We start from the raw sequence: 6774 nt of genomic DNA on the forward strand, positions 1-6774 counted from the left end.
AAAACCTCCAAGAGATCAAAGAGTCTGTAGTAGAGAAGGAGTGGCGACTACCATTCTCTGGCAAACAACGAAAAATTTTGGCCAAGTATTTTCATGCAAGGTGGAAGAGCGCTCATAGTCCACTCCATAGTGTTGCTTACATGCCCAATCCAGAGTATTGAAATTTAGATATGGTGTCCAATACAAAGGTGGTAAGCAATTTCTATCACGTGGTCAACACGTTCTACTCCAACGTTCAGGACCGAATTGATTGCATCAAATAAATGAGTGCATTTAGATTAAAAGAAGTCTTTTAATTTGCAAATGATTTTGTACAGGTAATGGCAAAAGAGCAATCTGCATGGAAGTGGTGGATGATGAATGGTGGAAAGCATTACTCTACCTTATGTCCCCTTGTAATGAAATTACTGGCACGATGTGCAGCAAACTCAAGTTCAGAGAGAAGCTGGAGTATGTACATACAAGTATGTTTGCAACACTATTCGCAATAGACTATTAGCAAACAAAGCGAAGAAATTAATGTATATGTTTTGCAACGAAAAGATATTGAATCACATCAAAAATGTTGGCTACAAGGAGGAAATGCCAACATGGTTGTATGATTGTCAAAACGAAAAAGAAGAAGAGTTCAATGTTGATGTATCTCAATGTACTATAGACAAAATAGAAGAGAATTTGATAATAGATGTGGAGGTTGAATTACAAGGAGAACCATAACACTTAGACTTAGAACCAGATAACAACTCTACAGATTCAAAAAATCTTAGAGTAGAATGAAGATCGTGTCTAAAACCATTGTAAAAGTCCTTGTATTCAAATGTGTTTTGATCATATACAATGCTTCATATTTGCGATTACACATAGTTTTTCGATCTCAATTGTGTTGCTCTGAAGCATCATCTTGTTCATCAAATAGATTTCTAATTGTGTTAGGGGTATCTTCGCGGGCTGCTTGAATTTATACTCATTTGCCATGCCAAACATAATATATTCCTTGTGGAATATCTTGTGAATAGATTGCGCATCGGCTATTATTTTGCATTAATCGAATAAGACAAACAAACTGATAAATGACCACAAGTCAATGTATAATATCCACTCCATCCATCAAAATTATTGTAGCAAAGTGGACATTAGGAAGATGAGGATGCATATGAAGTAGACGAGGGGACCAAATCTAGATGCAGGACAAGGTGGCTTATGTGTGTTCCTTGTACAAGTTTTGGCTTCACGCGCTATGTCATCTTTGAACGTCGTGGCTTAAGTGATGAATGCTTTTCTCCATCCGGACATGTGAGGGTTGGGGTGTCTGGGTGGCTATAGAAAGCCGTGTTATTTTTCATCTTATTCTGCCAACTGTGTCGTGTAAATATCCTTCTCTCTCTTTAACTGTTAGGTCGGCGCCTTCCACTATCAATGCTAGCTCATCTTCGGTGAAAGTGACACAACTCTCCCTTATATCATGAGTGGTAACAATTGTCTCCTTTGACGAAAACTCTACTGGTTGTTAATCAATGGCTGTTAATCAGTGTTGTCTAGATGTGTATGGTAAATGTGACGTATAGTAGGTCAAGTATTCTTCAGAAGATCTACAGTAAATGTGAGGTATAGTAGGTCAAGTATTCTTCCGAAGATCTACAGTAAATGTGACGTATAGTAGGTCAAGTATTTTTCAGAAGATCTACAGGGTTGGGAGCTTAGAAATATCTAGAGTGCATAGCTTTCAAAATAATTTTGCAACTCTCTAAACCCTCTACAATCTGGTTTTTAAACCTTGCATTTAGAGCTATCGAGGAAAGGTTATTCTTGATGGAAGTAATCTGAAGACCGCTACATATGGTAGTGACACTATGGTGTATGTGCCAAAAGGAGTGATCCAAGTTGACCCTTTTAGGGTTCTTATGACCTCAAGAGCCGTCATCTATTAGCTTTCCACTTGGGGTATATGGTGGTTCAGTATTTTTGATGGTTGTGTCAATCCTCACCTTTTCTAATGGACATCTCATCATCTGAGAATAGTTTTCTGCAAAGCATATTATGCTTATAGGTGGTCATGAAGTCTTGGCAGTGAAGTTCAGTTTTTTTAATAATGCTTTGCCTCCAAGAGATTGAGACACAAAAATGAAGGGGATTTGTCTATGTTATAATCCACATGAGGTTGTCAGATCCAAAGGCACTTGAGGATGCATATGCATGAGTTAAGGTCCTGGGGGAGGCCTTTGAAGCCACCGCACTAGCAACCTAGTCAAGACTTACCTTTGAAGCAAAGAGAGGCTTGTTTGAATTCTATGGAGACTGCTCCTATGGTTTCTATTCCACCATCCCTTACCCCAACACCAGCTAGTTCTTTTGGAGTTTTTTAAGATACTGAGTCACCTTCTTTTAGAGATAGCACTTTGCCTATACCACATTGGGTACCACATGTCCCAAAGAGTGAGTTTGTTTCCCATCCCAGGGTGTTATGACAAGATAAAGGGAAGAGAGAAAGTAATAGTAACTGGGTAAAATTTAAATGGAAGAAGAAAGAAATCCCAATGGATAAGGCACCAGTCTCTGACCAAAAAAATTTTCTTCACACTAGTAGGCTAGTTTTCCTCGCAAGACGCCACTGTTCGAAGTTTTTTGGCCTAGACAAGCAGCTACTACAACATGAACATTTGCACTAAAAAAAAAAGTTTTATAATATGCTATTTCATGATGATACTCTCACTTGGTTTTCCATGAGGAGTTTGTTTTGATAGGCAATGAAGGGTTCCAAGCTGCTAGAAAGACATAGTTAAACTTATCATGATTTAAAATAAAGTATCTTGATTTATGAAGCAAGTAGACGAGTTTAAAGCAAGAAATGTCAACGCTACAAGACGACTATCCAACATGAAACAAGTTGACAAAAAGTTACTATCAAAGGTGATGGAGTTGACATAGTTCATGCTAAAATTTCAGAAGGGCCATGCAATTGAGGGTAGAGGGTTGCCGAGAGCATGAGTCGGAGAGAGTCACCCTTTTGAAGTGTATTTGTCATCTCATCGGAATGAAGGGACAAAAACTGGGGTGTAAACTCACACTTAGGATATTCATAGTTATTTTTTTTGCATGGTCTTAATTTATCAAGGGGGCTCATGCTAAGGGGCATTGATTGGCCATGAAGGGGTGATGTTTGTAGGCCATGCGACACTATGAAAATCTCCAAGTGTTTACCGTGCTATTTTACTGCATTTTGTAGAGAGAAGGTGCAAATTCAAGTAGAGAAACAAGAGAGAGGAGGGTGGGGGGTTTTTTGTGTTTAAAATATTTTTGTAACTGTATCCGCTATAATTACCGCGTATATTACCACTATTATGACCATGTAGATTACCATTGTTATATCCGACAGCCAAATTTAGCACCTAAACTTTCAAATTCTGGCTTAACCCCCCCTTCAAATTTTGGTGTTTCCCTCCTCTCAATAAAAATCATAGAATATTGTATAAAGTTTTCAAATTTAAAAAAAGAAAAGAAAGAAAGAGAGAGAGAGAGAGAGAGAGAGAGAGAGAGAGAGAGAGAGAGAGGGGGGGGGGGGGGGGGGGGGGGGGGGGGGGGGGGGGGGGGGGGGGAGGGGGGGGATATAAAATTATACTTGGTTACAACTAAAATAATCACTGTCAATTGATTAACATAATTGAGCATACTCCCAAATCTAAAGAGAGGAAGAGGGGGAGAGAGAGATGAATGGATTACACGACCAAAAAACTTCATATTTGCAAAATGTTTATGAATCATCTTCCAAAAGATATCTACAAGAGGCATCATCCAATTCTAAGGCCATGGATCCTAAATCAATAAAGAGAGGATGGACTTGTCATTTGTGGATGCATTTCCTTCATCATCTTCGAGTTCGTCATCCTCCATCTCATCATCTTCATCATCATGACAATCATCCTCGCTAAGACTTGCTGCCACCGGACTTATTCATCAACCTCCCTTTCCTTTGTTTCCACCTCATCCAAATTCAGAGGTGGAAGAGGGTCAAAGATAGTCTCCACTTCATTAGTGGAAAAAATGGTTCTCCCCCGAGATGTTACATGAATTACAAACCAAAGGTTTGGTTGGTGGATTACTGGGATATAGATGAACTATAAAATCGAAGCTCAAAGTGAGTAACATTGGTATAACTAACGCTACAAGAAAATAAGAATAAAAAAGGTACATGTCACTCACCTGCTCAAAATTGCGTGGTAAAATCAAATTGTCATACCTCCCTGTGTGATACACACTAGAGTCCACCATGTAGAGGCCATTCTCATGTCATCTAGACACATTTGCAAACCACTTGCACTCAAAGATGAAGGTATGAAAGGTTCTAAAATTAACCTTTAGTATCCCTTCAATAGTTCCACAATACTTGGCTTCATCACCGTCTGTGTCAAAGTTTCCCATGATGGCACAATCCATGGTGGTTCTACGCTCGTCAATGTGGCGCATACAAAAGTGACGACCCGTTGACCACATGGAGTTAAAGGAAAGGCACTACAACATAGAAAAATATATTAATTTATCAAATACATATAAAAGATAATTTCAAGAAATAGAGTTACAATATGGTTTAGGTATATGAGTACTCTACCTTTGGTACGTAGCCTCGTGCATACTCCCATTCTTTGCAAGTGATGTCTTCTCCACGCACTTTTGCCTCAGTCATTATCTCATGAATCCACTCTGCACTAATGAGACCTAGGAAACATGCAATGTGTCTAGGAACTGGGGGTGCCCTCCTTCTTCCATGTGCTTGTTTCCATGCTTCCCTCTCTTGCAAACTCCTTGCCTTTTCCACTGTCCACAACCACAAGTCCACCCACTTGGTCATAATCTTTGCATTGAGAATACAAAATTTATTGACCACTCGTGATAGATTCACATCCATGTTAAGTAGTTTCACCTTTCCACTTGGCAAGTGTGAAGTCATCCTTGCATCTTTCTCGTTTCACCACATGCAAGGCATTGAAGGATCAACTTGTTCCAAATAATCTGATATGTAAACAAATGCCTCTTGAACCATCCACCCTTCGGCCATACATGCCTCTCGTTGAGACCATAGCCGCACAAAATCTTTGAGAGTCTTTAAAGAACTCTCTAAGAAGAACATCCATCGTGCGTGCACTACTCCACATATTGCGATCTCCTCCACCACGTGAACCAAGAGGTGAATTTGACTAAGAAGGACCGATCGAGGAAATGCATCTTAAATGGCACACACAGTTTCTGTTGCAAGTGTTTGAGTAGCAGGGATAGCATTTATTCTGATTTCCTTGGAGCTCACAAATCTGCAAGAAAACACACAAGGATACACTAAGTGCTAGTTGAAATTATTGTGTACATAAAAAGGTGTAGCTAAGTGGAGTCTTGTGGTGTACCTTACTAGCTCTCCTAGTTTGAAAATAGCGTCCCTGACTTTCTTGTCCCGACATATACACATACTCACCAGCAAAATGAACTACAATGTAAATTAAGGGAAGGGAAAGTGAGTGATAGTCATACACACAAACTATAGATAGAATAGGGAGTATGAAGAATACTTGAAGCATCTTGTGCCAATCATGGGACTTCAACCCATGCAATTGAACGCTTCCACCCTTCTTGGCTTTTGTGAATGCTCCCTTTAGCAACCTCATGTATCCTGTTGGTGTGTGCATAGAGTCAATGGTACCCTTCACCTTGTTTAATTCTTATTTGGCTAGCATCCAATGTGCTTTAGGAAGCACAATCTTTCCATTTGGGGAATGACGTGGAGTAGCAAAGGCGGGGAGAGGTTTTAAAAGCCTCAAATCCTCCCTCGCACCCAAAGAGTCCTTGTCAATAATGTGGCCCCATAGTGTTTGGGCTACATTCTTGAATATGTGCATGGGATCCAAGAGGTGTTGTATTTTTAAGTCCTTCCAATATGGAAGCCTTAAAAATATGGAATACCTTGACATACCTTTTGGTGGAGGACACAGAGCCGGATTGTTGTTGTGGTGTTCTTCCCAAATGGTTGCCCAATCTGCCATAGTAAGCTTTAAAGGGTTTTTCCATTTGTTGGAGCCTTGTGGTTGTTATGCCCTTGGGGTAAGAAACTATGGTTGTTTGGATAGATTGCCTTGTGCAAGAAATCAGGCCTTTCTGTCACCAACGATGGCCCACAAGTAGGACATGCATTGTGCTGCAATGTGGACAACCCTGCATACATATCATATGGTTAGAGAGATGAGTGAACCAAAGTGACTAAAGGGAGAGAGGGAAAGAGGGAGATGAGATAGAGGAAAGTGGGTTACCAAAAATCTCTCCAAGCCCAGGATAGTTGTGCATATTCCACATAAGGATTCCCTTCACAATGGCCTCTCTCTGCCCCTTTGCAAGTGAGACATCGACAATAGTAATGCCTCTCCATAACTCCTCCAAATCCTCAATGAGGGGCTCGAGGTAGACATCAATATTTGACACTTTGTACTTCCCTGGAACAAGAAAGGAAAGAATTATATTGCCCTTCTTGGTTGTCTCCCATGGTGGAATATTGTAGTTGAGGATCACCACAGGCCAAGTGCTCCATGAAGTAGACTTAGTGCCAAATCGGTTGACACCATCACTTGCTAACCCATGCCTCAAGTGTTGAGGCTTTAAACCCAAACTCTGGCCATTGAGTTTCAACGTGTCTCCATGCAAGTGAATCGGCAGGGCACGCACCATTTCATCATTTGAGCGATGGTTCACGTGCCACCTGAGAAGCTCCACGATAGACCTACTTTTAAACATGTGTTAGAT

The sequence above is a fragment of the Adiantum capillus-veneris genome, chromosome 1 (assembly GCF_014529385.1).
Source record: "Adiantum capillus-veneris isolate H3 chromosome 1, ASM1452938v2, whole genome shotgun sequence".
Taxonomy (NCBI): domain Eukaryota; kingdom Viridiplantae; phylum Streptophyta; class Polypodiopsida; order Polypodiales; family Pteridaceae; genus Adiantum; species Adiantum capillus-veneris.